We start from the raw sequence: 23,354 nt of genomic DNA on the forward strand, positions 1-23,354 counted from the left end.
GGAGAGGATGTTATGAGTTTATAAGGGCTGGGTTCTCTTGGGCTGTTAGACAGGATTCCTCACAGAGGTGAGCCAGGAAGAACTAGTACCTAAGTAGAAGCTCCTTAGCAAGGCAATTACAACACAGCTAATGCCCATGTCTTTTCCAGGACTATGATAAACCCAGCTCCAGCATAGGGTAAAATGAAGTTACTGGAGAGGAACCCAGGCACAGGTACTGCAAATCTCATTCAGAGCACAAGCACTTTCAGCCTTGGCCCCTTTCCAGCTCCACCACAGCACAACCATTTCTACTGATCTTGTGACTCACTCCACACAAGAAGACTCACTATATTTGTAGATACAGCCCAATCTTGCTCACTTTGTTTCGGACTAGGAACGAGATTAGAGTGATTTAGCTACAGCAGTGTAAACATGGTGGACAAGGGACACGAGGTTCAGCACTGCTGTAAGCCCATGGGAAAATGTCCCTAGCTATGGGTCTGTGCCTGCAGCCCTGCCACCAAGAAGTTGGAGTAAAAGTCCCACTGGCTCCCAGGGAGGTCCATTGAACTCTTTTACCAGCTTTTAGCAAGTGGGTAGTGACTTTGGGGAGGGGTGGAAGGCCTAGCAAGCACCTGGGGAAGCCATTGCAACTTGCCAGTCCTCCGGCGGCAAAGCTGGTTTGGGAAGCTGCCTCCTTCCCACTGTTGCCACCCCCACGCCTCCCTGCCTGCACAGGAGAGCTACCACACCTTTCCCTTGTGCTAGTTCAGCTGCTTACCTAACCACAGGCAAGCTGGGTGTGCATTCACACATGGAGTTTAAAAATAAAATCTCCAAAAGAGCACTATGTTCTTTAAAAAAATGCAAACAAATCGCCCCCAAATCAAAACATCTCACAGGTCTAGCACAAAGCACAGCCCTGCCAGAAGCTGAATCAGTTGGGGAGGAAGCAGCATCCACCAGCTGCAGAGAACGAAGGAGAGAGGCACAAGGAACTGGAGGCAGGATGGAAACCACTGAACTCCACCCCTCCCCATCAGAAAAGAGGAACAGCACTCAGGCTGAAAGCTACTTTTGCAGACAAAGGACAACTACAAGCATATTAAAGTTTCTTGGAGGTAACCCCACCAGCTTGACACCTGCTTCAACATAATGCATGTGCTCTGCCACCAGCAAGCCTTCATCATCATGACGTGCACACAGTCCCACAGTACCTGGGACACCCAGACACCTGGCTATGCAGGTCCAGGTTATCAGTGGTGGTTAGTATGAGCCAGTAGCTAGACTAGGTTTCCCACATACAATCAGACCTCATCTTGAAGGTGGAAAACCAGCGGTGCCCTTCACTAGTTGTGTAAGAGTGTGCAAGTCCAGCAGGACTAGGGCAGCAGCTCTTAAAGTGCCATGGGAAATGACACCCAGTTGATGGCAAAACAATAAGGAGTTTGCCACAGCCATTCCCAGAGAGTATCACCACTCAACTGTTTGCCCATGCAGCAGTATGGCAGAGAAGTGAGAGATGTTAAGAGCTAACAATATGCACTGGTTCAAAAAGCTTGGAGGCATATGGCATAAGAAGGTGAGAGGAGAAAGAAGGGTCCATATCTTCCACAGCACAGTAGCAAATGTACAGGGTTACAAAACAAAATATCCAGCACAACACACATTGTATTTATACTCCATTTTTTACTGAAAAAAACTTTTTTTTTGCACCTCTGAGGAGCTATTTCACTTAGAAGAGTTTTAAAGGCCTTTAAGTTCCATATTATTGGAAAAGTGAATAGTAGAGATGTCTTCACTCATCATTCACCCCTTATGTATCCATTCCTATGAAAGAAAAAATTAAATGTAATATCCAAAGATGCCCTTTTACTAAATACGGAGAAAAGCACCAACGCTTTACTAGTTTGACCACAGCCTGTGTGCAGCCTGAATTGGCAAATGATTTAAATTGTCCTATGGACACTCACAGGTAGGAAGGTTGGGGGACATCGAAACCTATGGGGATGTCTTGTTATAGACTACTGAGTCTGCTTCCAAACACATCCCAAAACCACTCCATGCCTGCCAGAGCATCTCGTCGCTAACGATTACTGGAGACCCTAGGAGATTCTTCCTCATGGGAAGCTAGGCTGCTGAGCCCTGGGCTCCAGCCAGCCCTGTCCTGTGACCACCCTCCCAGCCAAGGGCTTCAGCACCAAATGCTGAAGTTGGTCCACCAGAACAAGGAGCTTTGTCTGTGCTGAGAAAGGAAGATGTGTTAGGTCAGATCCATTACCCACCTCCCATCATGCCACTGCTACCCATTTTTCTCCACCATCTTCTCATTTGCAGCTTGTCTGTGCCTAAAGGTAGAACAGTGATGTGCCCTGAGCAGAAAAGAAAGCTGTGAAAGCTATAAACTTCCTAAACATCCCTCCTGCCAACACCTGTCATTCGTTTCTATGTCTTCTATTTGCTCTGTTTTCATTTAAGGTATTATATGACTCAGATGAGACCTCAACAGCTTCAAAAGAATTCCTGTGTCTGACTGCCTCAGCTTTATTAAAAGTAACTGAGCCATTGATCATCATCCGAAGATGTAGTCTCAGGAGAAACGATATCATTTGTAAACAAATGATCCTGTGAACACAAACACTCCACCAGCTGCAGATAATAGGGAAACAATACGAGGCTGGGGAGGCGAGAAGCCCCCCCAGCACACCAGCAGATCATCCCAGGGATAACAAAGTGAGTTGCACCTCTACAAACAGGCTGGCTAACAAGAACGTGCTCTTCCAAAGGTAGGGTGAGGGGGAGAAATAATTTTCTTTTGCTGTTTTCAAGCCTCTAAAGGCAATTTCATGCTGCTGCCTTAGGATGCGAGCAAGCAAGACTGCTCATCCTTAATACGACCAATTCTATACATTCAGAGAGTGGCTTTTTAGCTGACAGTTTCCATACACACCCTCACATGCTACATTTCATGGCTGACCAAAGTGTGAAGTCTGAAGAAGGGAATGCATGACTGCACAGCAACACCTGTGAAAAATCAAACAATTTTCCTTCCCTTACCTTCAGCTAGCTACCAACAGGATCAGCCTGTCTTGGATATGAAGCTTGCTTGTATAGAAACAAATTAACAAAGTTCAGTACCATGAATTAGAGCACATAAAGAGTGAGAGATGCTATATAAATGTCCTTGGAAACATCTGCCAGGTACAATCACTCATTCTTTAAGAGTAGCAGACCAAATATCTGTAAAATTAGGTAGGAAGACTTTTTAAAATACATGCCTTCATATTAAAGGTCAATGTTTCATATTGGAAAATATAATGGACAACTCCTGATAAGCATTTAACTTGAATACAGTGCAGGCTCAACAGCTGCTGCAGCTGAAATGTAGCAGCTATTGTGCAATTTCGGTTTTTGGAAGGAAACGGATGCCAAAATTTGCACCAGATGCCCCCCATTCCCCAACCAAGAGTACTTTTAGCATATTCAGTTTAACACCATACAAATCATATGGAAGCCACCAAGAATCTGGAGAGGTTTGTCAAACAGAAAGTAGGCATTTAGCAAAGAATAGCCCCAGCAAAGCAGACACAGCCAAGGTCCTTTTGTTCTGTGTAATAACTTGGTAAGACAGTGCCCCTGAAGTAGCTGGGGCAAGTTCCCGCCTTTCCAGAAAACCACCTGGGAAAATCTTCTTTGAAGAAATCATTGTGCATGGAGAGGGGAAAAAAAGAAAGAACCTCATGCTATCCTCACTGCTGGGCAAATACATCATGTAATCTAAAGCATGTCAGCTAGCCACCAAAAAGCCCAGCTGAGCTGATGCCTTGAAGTGAAATTCAGCTTGCTTAAGTTTGTATGGAGCATGCATATCAGCAGCTCACTTGCTTTGGGGGCTCAGTGTGTTCATCGGTGTGTAAAGGTGCTGAAGGAAAGAAACAGCAGCACTGCCATGTGGTTCTTCAAAAGAAATGCTGTAGCAGTCGGCAAATTCAGGGCTCATCTAAACTCAAAGAGCTTCTCTAGGCAGTCTAGAATTTCCTTTGAAGAATATATCTGTGAGCACATATGGTCCTGGAGCACATCCACACACATTCACCAGAAGGGAATGAGAGTGGGTGGAATACATAAGACTATCCCTAAGAAAGGGAGAAGGAAGGAGAGAGAATAAAAATCCTAGGCATAAACAAACAGCAGCTATTTCTAGCTCTTCTAGTTGAACCCCCTCCTCCAGCCCAATGTCACTCTGCAAGATGCCTTGTTCAACTTAAGAGACAAATAGAGAAATAAAAGCGCAAGAGCACGCACTTTTACAGCCCAATTACAACCACTTACAAACTTATTGTAAATCTATTCATTGCTTAACACCAGGTAAATTCAGGAAATGCGTTTGCTCAGTGTGTACTCCATGTAGCGTGATATTCTCCATATATCTCGAGTGTGCACATTCAAGCAATAAAAAAATTAAATACACCAAGTCTGGATTAGATTCAGTCCACAATAGCAGAGGGAAAAAAAGAGTAATTATTGACAGTGGCTTGGTTAAGCTTACAAAAGCTTAATGGAAAAGGATTTTTCCATAATTGCCATCTCTAACCTTTTATCCAAGCTCAGTGGGTACATTACCCAAGTCAGCAGGAAGTTTAGCCACTCTACATGAAATTAATAACATTTATGGGCTGACCCATAGCCCATAGCTTTTTAGAACAAGAGCTATGAAGAAGTTTCTGCCCTTCCATCAGGGAATAGTACATACCACACTCAGCTTCTTAAAACAAAACAACCCAGCCCCCCCTCCTTCAGCAGGCAGGAGTCTGCTGCTGGGCCTGAGCCTCTCTCTTACGCATACTCAAGAGTAAATTAACCTTACGTACTAATTAGAGGAATTAAAACAAGCATCTCAAGAGCGGTGCATCCCATCTGCTGACTTGCAAGTACCTGGCAGGGCAGCAGCCTCTGCACCACCAGAGTACCCCTCTTCTCTCATGCTGAGAAGTACCCCTCTTTCTCTCATGGGGCTGAGAAGCACTACATGCCCCAAACTGGGAGTTTCCAGGCTGGCCTCGGAACAGTTACCCCTGTGCTCACAGGCAGGAATCAGTCCGTACATTTCTTTGTCCCATCCATCTGCCCATCCACAGAATGGATTGCAAAAATGTTGAAAGGATGTGTTTCAAGTCCAGGTGCCTATAAAATGGCTGTGAGTGAACCTGCACACCAAGTAAGAGCTCTCAGCCTGGTTTTGTATTCAAGTATACGGAGAATGAGATAAACTAATTTAACTAACACTGACCCAGTTTTACACTGGAAGAACCAAAACAGACATGAGAAGTTAAAATATATTCCTTAAGAGATACAGTTCATCTGTTTTGAAGTGGCAAGCATGAAATATTTGAGTATCTGTGATAAAATTCTAGGTGATGACTGAACAGAGCAAAAACAGGTCAGCAATCCAATTTAACAAAATTGTGTTGAAAATCATTAACAGGAATACAGCACACATGCTTTATAAGACGGTACTCTCCTCAGCATCACAGACCATGAAGAAAACAAGAAAAATCAAGAAGATAAACAAGGCTGGCTGGGAATTGATTGCCACCTTTGAAATTTTAGTGGAACAGTTGGAGTAAGAATCTGACTGCAGCTGAACTGAAAAATCACTATATGTATCTAGATTACTCATCTACTGCTAAACCAAATCAAAATGTTCTTCCCACAGGCAAGGCTGAAGATTTCAGAAAAGCCATAATTTATAACTCAGGAAAAGTTTAGAGGAAAACTCTGCAAAACCAAAATGAATTTTGTACTTAATGGGCAGGAAAACAAAGGACAGATGGAACTTCACGTAGCTTGGTATGACAGTAAATACTACACGGCATGCAGGATGTGACTGAGCCAAGAAGCTGATGAGCTGCATTAAAGAAGAGTTCACCTCACTCATGTCCCAGCCTTTCTTTCTCTGCAAATCACGGTTTCAAACTTTTACATAATAGCAGGAGCAGGTTTAAAAAAAAAATAAAAAAAAAAAGGATAGATTTCCAGCAAACCAGACTTCTATTACAATCAACATTAGGAAGGCCTATCAATACAGTTCAAATAAGGCAATCCTCCTTAACCTTTCTCGTAATTAGGTAGCAAAGTCATTTACAGGAAGCGCAAAAAGTGAGTGTGCAAGGTACAGAAAAGCACCACAGTATTTCTGTACAATTTGTTTTGCAGGAATGATCATGCCTTGGGTAGGAGCCCATTTCTAACAATTTATATTTCATGTCTGGACAAGGCAATATAACTTCTACCCAATTTAATCTCTTTGCTAATATACTTAGCTGTTAAAGCTGAAATACTCAAGCTTAACAATAAGGCTAAAATACTCAGAATACTTAAATCCAAGAAATGTGTTTTCTGGCTTCAATTCAGGACAAGCAGAAGCAATCATCTATGGCACTGTGGACGGGGGAACTGCGGTGACACCTGCCAAGAGGTTACATTGGACTCTACACAATTGCCTACAACTGCTCCAAGCAGGGCACAAAAATCATCTACACAAAGTCTTTAATTGCCAGGGAAGCTCCTCCAAAGGGCCAGGAAGCACCTGGGTACCCCGACAGCTTGCCTTGGCTCCTTGGGTCAGCACTACCCTAAAATTACAGGGACGCTGGGCCAAACTACCAACACCCCCACCACCCCCACCCCGAGATGCCTGTCACGTTTCCCCCGAGGTTGTTTCGTTCTGCTTTCAAGCTGCAGTTCAGCGAACAGGCTGCAATTTACCTCTTCACCCTCACCCTCAAATTTGTTTGGATAAACAGGCCCTCCTTTGTTCCAGACTGCTACTACATTTACACATTGTATTGTAAATCAGCCGGTACAAAGCAAGGCAGGCCCTTGAATGAAGACACTAGCAGTTTTGTTCACAGCAAAATTAAACGAGTAAGAGGCACAGAACCCCATTTATAACCCCAGTCTGGAAACAATTGGTTTTTAAAAGGTGAGAGGTTTAAAAAAGTTTACTAAACAAACCTAGCCAGTTACAGAGTCTATAGTGAGCTCAAAAACAAGTTCAAGGCCATATAAATTGCCAAAGCAGTGTTATTTCTGAAGAGAACTTTAACCAGTTTAAAAGCTTGCTTTCTTGCTGTTTCAAGGGCCCAAGAATTATGGGCAAATGATTTAGCTTTTACTAAGTACACAAACAGAGAGAAATTAGTCACAGAGGAAGGGAATGAACTATTCACCATGTCTATTAAAGACAAGAGACCTAAATGGCATCTAGGAGTTGCAGGATAAACATCAGGAAAAACTTCACAGTAATAGCAGTTGAGTAGAGGAATGACAGCTATGAAAGCTTTCCCATCAGAAGAAGAGGTTCAACAAACATCTGTAATTACTGGCTTAACCACAGCTGATTCTGTCTTACAGACTGTATCTGTATTTGGCTTCTTCAGATCCCTCCTCAAACCTATTTTCCATCATTTTAAATGTTCTTTTAAATAAACTGAGTTTGCTGAGAACTCTCCCATGAGTAGATACTGCAGTACAGCTCATCAGAAAAGAGATCAAAACTAACCATTATTTGATAGGTGTCCACCCAGGTTTGCTGGAAAACTGTCAGCTCAGTCCCATAACTGAGTATGTATTCAGAAAAAAAAAACAAAAAAACCTCTCTGATCCAAAGGGCAAGAATAAATTGCATTCGATCTTGTCTGCAGTCCAGAAGTGAGGACTCTGATGAGATCTCATGGAGAAACTTCAGTTTTACCTGTGTAGGATGTAATTCATTGCTGCAGACACCTTGCATTGCTCATAAACACCAAGCTTAAAAAAATTAATCCCAAGTCTGAAACATAAGTTTGAGTGCCAACAATAACTTTATTCCTTTGATTACTTTAAGGGGGAGGGGGGCAGAAACATTATGGATTTGGGTTTAAAAACTTTTTGCCCTGATTACAAGAAGTATGTTACAATAAGAAATGTTCTACAAACTGCTTTTGGTAAATCTACTATCCATGGCATAACAAAACTCCACTTTTCATTAGTTTCAGATCAAAACCAAAGAAAATTCAAGAAATAGAGGGCATGCCTCCATCTGATGTTTCAGAGCCAGGGCATCACTATCCACATTATAATTCTGACATGATCTGATTGTCTGTGCATACCCTCAGCAGCAAAAGCAGGAAAGGGAAAGTACAAGTTCCCATGCACTCTGGTCCCTTCAGAGGTCAAAAAGCACTGGCTAAGCAAGACAAAGGGAAGCTCGACCTCTGCTTTGCCACTAGCCCCAGCAACACTACGTGAGCATAAGAGGCGTGAGTGAGGTGACTGCCCAAGCTGCTACCCTTGACTACAAAAAATAAAAAAATTCGATATAGTTGTGAGCATGGGAACCTCCCCTTAACACCCTTGTGATGCTGGGTCCCATCAGAGTGAGGGGCGCCCCATCCTCTGTCAGGGAAGGAGGCAGTGATGCACCACTGCAGGTGCTGAGAGCACTGGGCATGCTACAGCCAAACCCTTCTGCCAACACTGCAAATATTCCTGCCAGAGGAGCACAGTGGTCCAGCACCATGCTTCCCACAAGCCAAGTTCAACCCCAAGCCCTGACCTGCTTGTGTTGCCCCCTGTGCCCCACCCCATGCTTCCAGCACCACCTCTTGCTATGTGATCCACCTTTTATCCAACTTCTCTCCATCTTCAAACACATGATTAGAAGGTTAATCAGCACTGGAGTACTTTAGTTGCCACCAAACATCACTTGGATGGGCTTTGCTCACTCTCCCCCCTCTCCTGAGCTGCCCTTTCCTCTAGGAACAATGTTTTGTACAAGGACTCATCAGTTTCATCCCTTTCACCTGAAGACAAAACAAAACATGGAAGGAGAACCTCACGGCAGGAGCAGCACTCTCACCTGAAGCTGGATCCCTCTCTGAGTCAATATGGAAATGCTGTTACAGGGAGTGAAAAGAAGCCAACAACCTACAAGCATATGAGGGTCTGAAAACACTGTAATTTGTGCCCTGAAGAGAGATTACAGCCCATCTGTCCCAGCCGGAGTACAAAAGAATTCAGAACGATTTACGCTCTACGCTCCATCTCCGCACCTCCCCTCACCCCCTGCTTAGCCAAATAACTAAAGCAAATACATACAGTCATGTCGCTAAATCGTTGAAAATAATCTGCCTCTTTGTCACCGCTGCAACCCTTGTAAGGGCATGGGCACTGCACTTGGGAAACCATAGGTTATCCAAAATCATCTCCTGGAATCTGGTGTGACACAGGCTTTTCCTGCAGTTTGGTCTGAACCTGCACTGATGGGCTCGAATTGCTCCATCACCAAGATTTACTTTCCTGCTTGTAGATAATGCTGCTGAAACATCTGTAAAAACAAATCCATTCACTTTAATGTTAAGCCCTTGCACTAAGTATTGAAGTGACACTGTCAGATTAAAGGGACCATAATATATTTTTTTAATACCTCATTTTAAACTCTCCCTCAGATTATTACCCATGAAAGAGCTTTTAATATTTCTTCTTTGACTGAGGTGCATGACACCTGCCTGCCCTCCATTTCTGACCCATTTTGGCTTAAAAAGGCCCACCTGGCATTTTACTAAGCTCTGCTCCAAAGGCAGCAGTGGTGGAGAATGGGGGAAACCCACATGACACCTGCATGTCACCCACACAACCAAGGGCTGGGACAACATGTGCCTGCGGCTTCCCCAGACACATGGTGAAGGAAAACTGTGAGGCAGATGCTGGGAACATGCTGCCATCCCAATAGCAGCACCACCTCAGCCTCCCACTACTGGAGCAGCCCTCGATCACAGACAGCTCTTTTGGCAGCCACCTGGGCACTGCTGCTCACTGCTAGCACAGGATGGGGAATAGGTATTGAAGTTTTATGACAGGCAACTCACCCTGTCACTTCTCATTTTAGTAATTTCTTACTCTGACAAGCAGAGGCAAGTTTGACCAAAAGGCTCCTGATAAGAATCACAGAATTGTTAAGGTTGGAAGGGACCTCTGGAGATCATCTAGTCCAATCCCCCTGCCAAGGCAGGGTCACCTGGAGCAGGTGACACAGGAATGTGTCTGGGCGGGTTTTGAGTGTCTCCTGAAATGAAGACTCCATGACCTCCCTGGGCAGCCTGTTCCAGTGTTCTGACATCTTCAACATAAAGAAGTTCTTTGCATTCTTCTACCCTGTATTTAGATGGAATTTCTTGTGTTTTAGGAAGACCAAACTGAGTCCTGAACAAGGAAAAAAGTGCTTAAAAGCTCTCAATGAGTATCACTATGGTGCACACAGACAACAAGAAGCCGTAAGAGGCTTCTCTGTTTTATCTGTCTTTGACTATAGGGCAACTAAAAATAATAGCAAAATCATAAGAACAAATCATTTAGCAAAACACCCTCAAAATCAAAACAAACAAACAACTCCCAACAATATCTCTCGAAAGTCACAAACAAATAAATCAGTGCCTTTTTTGTTCTTAAGCAAAGGCAGGAAAGAAGAAAGTGTGGCTGCCCCTGGAAGTGCTGTGAGTGGGAACTCGCAGAAGACAGGACAATACAGACCCAGCACCTGCAATGTCAGTGTCTCAGCCCTGTGCCCAACAAGTTCCTTCAGCTACTCTGGCTCCTGGTTTCCACATCTGCAGAGTGGGGATAATAACAGGTCTTTACATCACAGGGGTGTTACAAAGATCAATTAGTTAATGTCTGAAAAGCGCTTTGAAGATATAGCAGGTGGTGAGTATTATTATGCAAATAACATGATTTAAGAAAATCACAAGTGCTGGATTAATACTAATCCCTTTGATATTTAAAAGACACCGTTTTTTTCATATTTTAAAGCAGTGAGCATTTATGTTATAGTTTTCCATGGCTGCTGCTACAACAACTTTTAACCTTTTCTTTTCATACAGCTCCTCATATAAAACTCCTCTGCAGACGTCTTCACAAAATCCAATCTTGACTTAAAGCTACCAGTAGTGGAAGAAATTATGCATGTTGATGAACTGGATAACTAGATCCTATGCAGAATATTTCTCAGAGGATAGAATGTCACAGACCTAACTTACTGTAACAAACACCACAGAGTCTTTCAGTTTTAGGGCTTTTTATGGAAGCACACTAATTTCACGCATAGAGGCATTTGTAAAACAATAAAGCTGCTATTTAATTATGCCATTTTATGTGATGGAAAAAGTGGAGAAAGAAAGGAAGTTATGGTTCATTCACTTCTTCCAAGGCTGCATATCTGAATTGTAAAAAAAAAAAAAAAAAAAATTAATGTCTAATGACTTCATTTGGTGGTTCTACAGGAGATCAGGCATTGCAATGTTTCCTCCAACTTCCAGCAAGTGGCCACACAACCACTTTTCCTTTAGGTGGATGGAGGGAATGGAGCAGATGGCTACAAGCTAGCCCAGAAACGCAGCCTGCCTGAAAGCTTGCCACTCGCAATGAGAGAGAAACACAAGCCAACAAGAGAGTTGAGGTGAGAACAGAACAAAGAACCTGAGGGGAAGCAGCAACGTCGGAAACCAAGGAGAGAGCACAGCCAAGACTAGATATCCCTCTGGTTTCTAGCCTTGCCTTTGCTAGACCTCTCTGTGAAAGCAAGACATTCCAACCAGTGCCTGAAACCTCCCTGTGCCTCCAGGACTTCTACTGCCACGTTCCCTTTCTGTAAGGAAGCCTGTTTCTTGTCTCCTGCACCATAAAATTTACTGCAAACCAGCTGGTGCATTCAGTCTAGGAATCTGGATAATATTGCTGTGGTTACAAATATTAACCTCTTCTGGAATGCATGTCTGAAACTGATATTAATGAAATAAAATCAGATATTAATATTCTGTACGGCTGGTTCCTTAAGCTGTGCTGTAGTGTCAAATCAAATCCTTTCCCAAGTCAATATACAAAATACCAACAGAGAATGGCAGGTAGTATGGATGTGGGAGGAGGCAGAAGGAGCACTTTAAAACTTAGAAGCTATTATGTTTGCAGCTATAGGCAGCCATGCTTTCCTTCCTACCCCATCTCCCACAGCAGCCATATTAATAGCTATTCAATACAGTAACAGGATTCAAGCTGTACATTTAGTTGTTGGTTTTTTTTTAATCTCTAGGTCAATATTAAAAGCATTTGGATGCTCTTTAGGAGAGAAGAATGATTTTGCACTCCAGGAACAGTGAGGCATTTGCAGCATTCCCTAGGAACACCAGGAAAGATTTCCTTTACCTGTGCCTGCTGATGACTGATGTGGTAATACTTTATTTTAACTGGACCCAGTTGTACAGATTCACAATTCCATTTTCTTGCGTAAACATGCACTCTGTGTAATCTTAGTGTGATCTCGTTAGTTGAATTTATACAATTTACGTACAAAAGAGATCCAAACCACCACCTGAGGGTTACTCTTCAGCCAGGAGGAAACCCTTGAGGGCGTCTAAGCTCAAAGTCCTTTGGACACATGATTTGCACTCCTGGATATGCCAGGCCTGGGGAATAAATCTGAAGTTCTAATCCTGGACAAGTAAGTACAGCTCCATCCTTCACTTTGCTCTCCTGTAAAACAGCAGCCACCCTCTCTCCTGAAAAAGATCTAATGATAGACCTCTCCAGTGAAGAACAACTCCCAAGAGGGAAGATGAGTCAGCATCATGCTTCCTTCATCTTCACAGGGGAGAAAATTAATTTCTCTCTTAAGAGTAACCCCTGCCTGCAGGGAGTTTGAGGTTCGGTGTACTCTATCTCCACGCTTTCAGTTAATTCATCTTTTTTGAATGTTTTGAGTTTGCCAACTGCTCACTTGAAGAAAGCAATCTAATTTTCTTGTAATCTGGTATTCAGTTTGAGGTATGCAGGTTAATCTTAAGTAGGCCATAGATATTTATAGCTAAAATTAGAAATAGGAAAAATATTCCAGCATTCTCAAAACTTTTACATGTGCAGCCTCATCACACCAAAGAGATAAAACCCAACATAGACGGCACCAAGTTTTTTTTATCTCTGCTTCAAACAGCCCAATAATATAAAGCGACTGCCAAATAATATGGAGCAACTGCAAGAATGCTCCCATTAGCCAACCTTCCCATCACTCATCAATCTGCTGCCAGGTTTCTCCAGATAAAAGGATGGAATGTAAGCTTATTATCCCCACTATACTTAACATATAGTCTGAAAAAAAACCCAAAAAAGTCTATTGTAACTGTGATAGAGAAGTAGATAAGGCATTGCCTTCTCTCTGCCCACAGAGCAAGAGGAAAGCCATTCAAACAGCCACTCAAAGGACGAAAAATAAAACCTGTGGACTACTAGCTGGTTTGCTGATCTTTGCACCAAGTAAGCCAGAAAGGCACAGTCTATCCCACTGACTGCCACTGCCTTTTCTTCCCCAGGAGATGGGCAGGGAATGAGAATGGGTATGTACTGAAGAGAGTAAGTAGTTCATACAAAAAGCTTCTGGGCTGATGATCTCCTGGCTTTGGTATGATTTGCATGACATTTGTAATTGTGTTGACCTGGACAGCTTTAACCTCATTAAGGATTCACAGGTAAAAAGCAGATGCTGAATCAAATCTTACAAAGCAGTGTCTGCTTCATGGGGGCTATGCTAAACAGAAGGTTAACTCAGTATCTTATCTGTCTTTGGTTTGTAAAGGGTTTGTAAAGAGTATATTCATAATTTCACTCAGGAAAAAAATATATGTCAATTGAAGAAAGGTTTATTTGAACTAAAGAGCAAAAGAATTGTGTGGTTTGGGATGTTTGAGCTCACGGTGTATTGAAGTACAGCTATTTAAAAAGAAATTATTCATCCTTACATTGTAGGTAATATATATATAAATGACTAAAAAAAATTTACTGAAACTGTAAAATTTCCTCTCCCTCCAGTAAACATAAGAACTTAACATTAAATCTGTATTTAAAAAAAAAAAAAATCAGCCTATGCATTGTAGGGACTACAAGTACAGCCAAACTAAGCCCTTGCAGCTGAGTTCACTGCTCTGCTTTTGGCACAAGTACAGCTGAAATACTCCAGAAGACAGATATTTCCAGAAGAGACATTCTTTCAGTTGTTTTGAATTAATCTTTATGGTACACAAGGAATTTCTAGGAAAAAAACCCCCATCTTCAGCAAATTTCATAACCTTCACTTGGGAAACACAAAGGGAAAGTTTCCATATGACAGGGCATACTTTTCTTTAAAAACACATTAATTGTAACAATAAAATATATTATACATATTCTATATAATATATTCAAATTTATATCTTTTTTTCTTTAACAGAGATCCTATTTCTGAAAATGAGTAGAGCACACTCCATGCATATAGCCACTTTTATGAAGTGGATAGAAATGTGTGAAGGAGAACCACTATGAGTTATTATGATAATGCCCTTTGAGGCATGCCAAGGGAGTAAAATTGCTAATGAAGGACCTTCTTTTGGGACCAGGAGGGCTCCAGCTTTCTATTTGTGCTGCCACATACAGGAGCTTGTGCTCATGGCCTCATTAGATTATAACTCGACTGTTGATTTGAATTCCTGCAGGCCTCGTACTCTCGGGACCTGCCCTATCTCATTTGGAGGAGATCACATAATGGTTATTCCTCTTTACAGCCACACTACCACCTTGTAGCTAAGCCTCAGGGTCAATAACCTTAGGTCTAGTTTTCACATTTAACAAATTTTTCTACTGCTCAATTGGCAAAGGCTGGTCACATCCTGTTACAGGTATTGTACGCTGCGACTGCTGCATACCCATCATTGCATCATCCAGACCCATAGTTTCCAAATCAAACCATAAACATCATGGCAGCACATGGAAATCCTTCTAAGCTTCCCCAAAGAGCTTACCAGAGGTAAGAATCTTCCTCATATTTAGGAAAAGCCTGCTTCAAAGATATTTTTTTACATATGAAGAAAATTCTCTGTATTTCTTTTAGCCCATCTGTGGTATTTTGCTTTTCTTTCTTTGCTGCAAGCAATAAAACACTTTTATGTTCAACATATGAATAGTGGAGATTTTTTAAAGTCTCACATTTTACAAGGTTTTCCTAAAGCTTGTAAAACATGAATGATCTGTGCAATGGCTCCATACATTAAAACAAAACTCAGGTGTACTAGTCTCCATCTCTCCCTTTATTCATTACTTAAAGGGTTAGGAACCATCCTGGGATGCCCTGCACTAGGAGGGAAAGTACATAACTAATTTCCTAACTGCTCTGTTTACTTGCATACCTTGTGGGCAAAACTTGGCAAGAAAGGATTGGAAGCTGTTTGCTTTGAAATTATCACCCCATTTACAAGATTCAAGTATTTTAAAATGAGGTAAGAGGGAAAAGAAAGTGACTATGTTCATGACTAATGCTATAGACAACGTTAGCAGTGCACTGGAGGTCACCAGCCAAGAAAGAAAACCAACAGGTACCGACCGAGAAAGCTCTCTCCCAAAGTGCACATGGACATGATATTTAAAGCACCCAGAGAAAAAAAAGGCACTAGTGAGATCTATGCAAAATGTCTGTATTTACTTTAAAGCCACCTCATATTATTCCCACAAATACATGGAAGAACACAAGCACGGCTGCTACTGAAAGTACGAACTCAACACCCTGTTTCCAAAGTCTCCTTTTCCCTGACTAATAGGGCCACCCAGGATGGGATCAGCAGGAAAAGAAGAAAGCTACAGACACAGGCAGGGCTTGATAAGACAATGAACTTGGCAACAAAATTAGTTTAAGCAGGTCTTGAATCCTTTTTTTTCCTTGGGCGGGGTGTGTGTGGGGGGGTGCCTTCCAGCGTCTCAGTCCAACATTGCAAATAACTACGTGTTTGCAGGGCTATGCTGTGAAACACAGTAGAGATGCAGGGAAACTTTTAAATACTTTTTTCAAAGCCATATAACAACTGTATATAATATAGTCTAATGCTAGATCAGCTCTGCTGTCCAGTCCACTGCACAGCTCCACAAAACTCATGGTAGCACAACCATGCAGGTACTGGCCGGTGATGGTAGGAACTACTTACAGCAGAGCTGCCACCAAAGATTTCATATCATTGAATGATGGTCCATGCCTGCTGCTAACCCACTTGGAACAGAAACACTCTCTCCTATGCCAAGTCATCTCGTGGGTATGGAGAGCCTGATGTGAAAGTGCTTTGTAGGAGGCTTTGCTCAAGCCAGGAAATCTGGGGATGCAAGGTCTGCTTTTGCATAGGGGGTTTTGGGGAGGCAACATAGGATAACAGAGAATTATCAGGTCCCCACCCTTTCCGGTGAGGAAGGAATGCTGCAGTATCCACTTGCCCTACTTATACATGACAAAAATACCACTAAAATGTGCTACAAATTTTCCAAAATTCCCCAAAGAGAGGCAATGTCAAAAAAATAAGAACAAAAAAACCTCCAAACTAAAAAAAACAAAACCCAAAACCAACCAACCGACCAAAACCAAAAACACCCACCCCAAACCAAAACAACAACAACAAAACCCCAACCCAAAACCCAGCAACAACAAAACCCCCCCAGTCAAGAAACCTGCAGGACCCCACTGCCCCACTGCTTATAGTGGATCCCATAGATGGCACTCTGGACACTAAATCTACACACAAAGCAGCCCAGACTTCTGGTATTCCAATAAATATGCCTGTTGGGACAGAGACTTTCCTATCCATGCCAAGGTATTGTCCATGAAAGGTGTGAGAAAATAAAAGTCTGTGAGAGGGGGGGAAAGGATGCAAGAATGTAGCCATTTCTGGCCATAAATTTACCAGTCTCTTCCCAACAAGCTAAGTAACAACACAAAGTAACTCTTTACTGCTGCCTCATTCAAAAGCTCCTGACTTCCAAGGCTGCGAAAACCTCTTCTGATACTGGAGTTACCGTTCGAGTATAATTCAAGTAGATTAATTAAGCCACAGACAACAGAAAACACAGTCTGCCTCTTCAAATTATCAGTAAGAGAATATATCATTAAGAGTTTAGTTTCAAGGATGCCGTTTACATTTACTCATTTTACAGGCGTAAGGATAAAAATTAAAAGGTAATAACTAATTGCTACAATTGGGAAAAGTAAATTGGAAACTCCTCTCTGAGTACACCTGTGTAGAATAATTTGAACAATGGCCACATAATCAACACAGATTGCAAAAGCGAAGTGGAAAGTGTTACTCTGAGCAATTGAGATACTATGTTTTGATAACTGAGTTAACTTGTAGATGCTTCGCGCACACAAATTGCTTAACGTCATTTGATACTACAGGTCCAGGAGTTACAAAGATACACACAAAAATCACAATTGAAGCAGACAGTACCTAGGACAATTACAAAATAAATACATTTCATGCCAGATTATTACACTAAATTTGAGGCTGTAATATTTCAACTTAAGCCCAAAGCACATAAACCAACACCATACAGCCATCTCTAAGCCAATCACACTGCAGTGCTCTACATGACAAACTCCTCCTTCTCAAGCAAGTAGCACGACACAAACACAACACTTTGGAAGCAGAAATGGAAGTTTAAAAACCCCCTCAATCCAAATGAGTTCTTAGCTCACCTGAGCAGCACAACTGTTGCTAGTAAAAGGGACTTCTTGAGGCTCAGGCTTCCGTGCAAATAGCTTCCAAGATGAAGTGCCTTTTGATGTGTACTTGCTCCTGCTGCGAGAGACACAGAAAAGATTCTTCAGAGAAATAGATAAGACGAGGGACTGGGCAATATGACAATCAAAGATAAAGAGCTTGCTCCGTGAGTTTATTGGCATCCTAAGAAAGGAATCATTTTGGAGCTGATGTCTCAAGACATTGCAGAAAATTTCTCATTTTCATCCATATAAATGCAAAAGGCTAAGAGTAAGGAAGGTGAAATGTATTGACTTTGCACCACATACAGCAATTAAAGGGTTAAAGATGTGACATGATCAACAAACATTAAATCAACGGGATTTTGAAAACAGGATACCCAAACATATAGGCCAAATAGGTAAAAACCAGTTAACTGAAAGATCTCAAAAAAGCTGTTGTTAGTGAGTAACATCACCATGCAACTGCAATGCTCCTTTTGCAGTTCAGAATGACTGGAATTATGCTCTACATTACTTATCTGTCTTATTAGCTACCTGGAAACATGCATGTCCTTGATGGTAGAATTACCGGATTACATGGTTTAGTAGTATGATAAATAAAAACAGAAAGCAAATCAGAGTTAACTCAATTATTTGTCAAACTGGGTTAATTCCAACCAAAACAGTCTTAAGATGTCTGAATGCAGATATATGCATTTAGATATTTGCAGTAATGTGGGATGCAGGTAAGGTTTGCATTTCAGAGACTGTGACCTTAAGAAGCAAGGAAACCAAAAGGGATGAGGTCAACATAGCCTCATAGCTAAGCATGACATTCAGACCTTCTATTGTTATTAGCAGGGCTAATGTGGCTCACAGGTGCAAAGATATGAGAATGAATGGAAATACTGAATGGGGTAGCATGAAGCATGCGATGGTAAAGAGCAATGCTGACATACTGTGCTCAGTTCCATGGCTGATGCTCAAAAAAAGATGTTGAAAATTATAGAACATGCAGATTAGAGCTGCAAAAGCAATTAGCATCTAGAGGGGGACAAAAGGATTATGTATAATCAGATTTAAAGATGCAGTTCTTCTGATAAGCCACACAGACAACTGACGACTTACTTGATCATCTTTAAGGAAAAAAAAATATCAGGAACAAGAAACTCTTTAATATTGCCACAAGAAGACTTAAAAGGGATGAACAGATGCAAGTCAAAAGCATGGAAGGCTCCTGTTAAAAACAAGATGTAATTCTAAACATGCAAAACCTAATATCTTAAGTATTTTCAGGATAAGATATGCTTTACCCCAAGGATTTGTTTGGCCCATGAGCAATAGCCAAGTGAGATGTTCAAACAATTGTGGGATTTGACAGCTCCTCTGACCCTAAATTCTGGATGGTACTCTAAAAAAAAAAATCCAAACAAAACCCAAAACCTAAAAAAACCCTCAATCAAATAGTAGAAAAACCCCACCAAAATTATATTGCCCTGCATTTTTACCAGTGCTACTGAGCACTGAATCAAATGCATAATGGACTGTGAAATGCTTGCCCCAGCTAAATGTCAAACCAAGAAGCCATCTGTTAATAAACATAGATATCACCTCTCTGGTGTTTTTTCCAATCTACTAATACATAACTCATATCACCATTTAGGGCTCAGAATTATCAAGACAAAGGAAGTCTTTTGGTTTTTTGTCTCAACAGCTTGGGTGAGCAGAAGGTGACAATATCTGGAGCACACAGAACATGCATGTTCCGAGCCATGAAGACAGCTTCGTGGTTGTAGAGTTACTCTTGAAAAACTTCTTCAAAGTACTCACGAAGACACTTTTTGCCTGAGTAAAAGCCTTTCAGACAAAACCACTGCCAGTTGGCATGTGTGGGAAGAAAAATAAATATCCCCAAAGTCACCCATTTCTGCTGTTTTTTAGGTTTGTAACTTACACCTGCATGGGTGATGGGCATGCATCGCAACCACAACTGCAGTTTACATGAGGCATTACTCAGTTCATGAGGGAAAAGGTCCAGCTGCTGCTGCAAATCAAAACTGCACAGAAAAACTTTTACAGCTTTTAAATTACCTAATAATCCCACAAGACTGGAAACAGAAGAGGTCAAACTATTGCTTTCATTCTCTTGCAATTCAACAGGTCCAACATTAAGTTTATACCAATTTGTTTTGTACTGATTAAATGAACATAGCATGCTAAGTTCAACACACACTGTGACAACACACTAAGGAAGGACAAATTAACAGTATTCTGATGTATTTAAGAGAGATGTTGCATATTATGGACTTCCAACTGCAATGAGCATAATCAGATCCATTAAAGGGAAAGGACTAACTATTACAAGCTGAAGGAAACCATAGCTTACTACTGTTAACCATTCCGAGTGCCACATATCTTCGGAAAAGAAGCTTTTATTTGCTGTGTATGCCTAGTCTAAATCCAAGCAAGAGATAATTAAATTGTCCTGATTCGGGATAGCAGACTTCACCTTGTATTTTAGTTGCACGCTCCTTACCAAATCAATGTGTTTTATATTTTCTACCCTCTGCTTTTTTCTATGGTTTCATATATTTAACTAATCACTATTTTCCTACTGGGCAAACACCGGTTAAAAAACTGGTCCTTCATAAATTCTAACCAGTGACACAACTAGGAACGTAACAGCTAGATCTTCTTTACGTACAGCTCTTAGATGTCAGAAAGAGATACTATCTCTTCTTAAACTATCTAGAAGATAAACAAGAGCCCTGAGGAGAAAGACGTGAGGAGATGTACTTTTACATATTTAACATGTAAGTATAGACAGAACATTAAGCTTGAAATGTGAAAAAATCTTGATTTCTGCATCCCTTCTCTGAGACACAGAGCTATCAAATTAACAATTCCTCTAGATATAGCAAGATTAGTGTCAGGTTTACGAGAGCTTCCTTCAAACCAAATTGACATGCAGACCTAATCCAGTTTAATTAGAAATGTGCTAGCCGGGTCTATTCAGCAATTAGCACGAGCATACCTTGTTGTAAAAAGGTAAGTTTTGGAACAATTCAGTTTAAGTGCTAAATATCCCATGGATTTTTATTTAAAACCTTGTTGACCATATAACGTTACTATGTACATTATCTGACAGAGTGCTTCCGACTGGTCTACCTTGAAGGTGCAGCACAGAAGGAGGATAACTTAAGGGCAAAGATTCTCCACAGCTTGCTGGATTGTTGTAGGATGGAGAGGGCTTTCAAAAAACAGACCGAAAGAATGAAAGAAAGGTGGCAAGAAGACCTCTACAACATAAAGGAAACTGTGATTGTCAAGTAATACAAAAACCATTCACTGCAAATTACGCAAATCATAGAATCATAGAATGTCCTGGGTTGGAAGGAACCTCAAAAATCATCTTGTTCTAACACCCCTGGATAACTTCCACTAGAGCAGGTTGCTCAAAGCCCCATCCAACCTGGCCTTGAACACTTCCATGGATGGGGCATCCACAACTTCCCTGGGCAACCTGTTCCAGTGCCTCATCACCCTCACAGTAAAGAATTTTTTCCTAATATCTAATCTAAATCTACTCTCTTTCAATTTGAACCCACTCTCCCTTGTCCTGTCACTGTCTGCTCTTGTAAATAGTTTTGCCCTATCTCTCCTGTAAGTTCCCTTCAGGTACTGGAAGATAGCAATAAGGTCACCCCAAAGCCTTCTCTTTTCCAGGCTGAACAACCTTAACCCTTTCAATCTGTCTTCATAGGATAGGTGCTCTAGCCTTCTCATCATCTTAATGGCCTTCCTAAGGAGTAGCTCCAACAATTCCACAGCCTTCTTACATTGCTGCCAACCTGCTGGCCATGCTTCTTTTGAAACAGCCCCAAATACAGTTGGCTTTCTGGGTTGCAAGTGCACATTCCTGGGACATGCTGAGTTTGTTGTTAATCAACATCCCCAAGTCCTTCTCCTCAGCGCTGCTCTCAATCCATTCTCCACTCAGCTTGTATTTGTGCTTGGGATTTCCTCAACTGATGTGCATGACCTTGCCCTTCGCCTTGTTGAACTTCATGAGGTTCGTACAGGCCCACATGTAAAGCCTGTCAAGGTCCCTCTGGGTGTTATTCCTTCCCTCCAGAATGTCAACTTCACCACACAACTCGGTGTCTTTGGCAGGCTTGCTGAGTGTGCACTCAATCCCACTGTCCATGTCACTGACAAAGATGTTAAACAGCTCTGGTTCCAATACTGACTTCTGAGGAACATCACTCATCACTCGTCTCCACTTGGACATCAAGCCATTCACTGCAACTCTGAGTGCAACCATCCAGCCAATTCCTTATCCACTGAGTAGTCCATCTGCAAATCCATGTCCTGCCAGTTTAGACAACAATGCCTTGTGGGACAGTGTCAAATGCTTTGCACAAGTCCAGGTAGACGACATCGGTTGCTCTTGCCTTATCCACCAACTCTCTAACCCCAGTCATAGAAGGCCACCAACTTTGTTAGGCATGGTTTGTCCATGTTGAAGCCATTTTGGCTGTCACAAATCACTTTCTTCTTTTCCATGTGCCTTAGCATAGCTTCCAGAAGGATCTGTGCCATGACAGAGGTAAGACTGACTGCCTTCACTTTTTACTTGTGGCCCTTAACTAGTGACGCCAGATAACACAAAAAATGAGTGAAACACTAGAAGTAAGGTTTTAATTGGATAACTAACTTCTTGAAGAGTCACACTTTGATTGAATAAAATAAAACTACTAAATTCACTTGTTTCCAGGATCGCAAAGCTGTTTGACCAAGGGCAGGAGGTAGAACATGGCATGTCAAAAGCAAAGCTAGAAAGGCAGAAACTTGGAAGCTAACCACAAAGGTGGAGCAAGGTCGGAAGTGTTTCAGAAGGTGCCAGGTGAACTCTGTCTACTGATGAGTGCTGAGGTTCCCAAGCCTGGGAAACTCAGTACAGAGCTAATCATCAATCCATGCTGGCGCCAGCTCCCAGAAGCTAAATTCCAAAGAGAAACTGAGCGTCCCAACAAGCATGTAGCTAGTGACCACAACTCTGCTGACACACTCCTGGGGATCAAGTCTGTCTCATGTTATGATGGTGTCAGGCTGAGCAGTTGAGCAGGGGCTGATCATTATGTTGAGCCTGAGATTTCTTTGAATAATCATTAGTACTATTTATTAAGCACAGACACTTTTGGACATTATATCAACAAGTAAGTCTTTCCTCAACCACCTGAGATGGAAACTCAGATCCAAAAGCTATGTATTTCCAGAGATTTAACTGCAGTGATAAAAACAGAAATACTTGATTTTAACAGATAACTAAATTACTACCTGCCTAAAGAAAGTAAGTCTCATCTCTAAAAGACCACCTGAACAGCTTTCCAGTCTGCCTGGCTGCTCCAGGGCTCGGGCAAGCATGTGTCCTTTCCCTCCTCCATCCATACTCTGCTGCCTCCAGGGGCAAGGACTCCACATCCTCTTTTTGTAGCCAGATTTGAGCAGTTTTATAAATAGTTAAGAGAGCTTTTTGTACCACTAAGCCACTGACGGTTAAATGAAATGTTTGTCTTCAACTCCTTATTTCCACTTTGTCTACATGAGTTTTGACCAATTAAATAGTACGCTAAAGCACTTACTATCCATATACTGGTTTTTACTAAAACAAACATCCCCTCAATGTTTTAGGCTGTGTGATTTTATTTAAACAAGCATTAACCAATCAGTATAAAATCCAAGTCAGACTCATACTTACACATAACTCTTAAAGTAATATTCCACTAATTCTAGT

General features: G+C 41.7%; 1 protein-coding gene across 5 annotated transcripts in view; it reads right to left on the reverse strand.

Annotated features, from left to right (window-relative positions):
• Positions 1–23,354, reverse strand: part of PLXNB2 (plexin B2) — a 259,621-nt gene that overhangs the window by 231,959 nt on the left and 4,308 nt on the right. For all 5 annotated transcript variants that reach the window (XM_039383554.1, XM_027742588.2, XM_039383552.1 and 2 more), the window contains exon 2: positions 17,552–17,654. The gene's annotated coding sequence lies outside the window, so the exon portion shown is untranslated. The remainder of the gene's footprint in view (positions 1–17,551; positions 17,655–23,354) is intronic.

Source organism: Pipra filicauda, unplaced genomic scaffold (assembly GCF_003945595.2).
Source record: "Pipra filicauda isolate LSUMZ 115617 unplaced genomic scaffold, ASM394559v2 scaffold113_size4260070_pilon, whole genome shotgun sequence".
NCBI lineage: Eukaryota > Metazoa > Chordata > Aves > Passeriformes > Pipridae > Pipra > Pipra filicauda.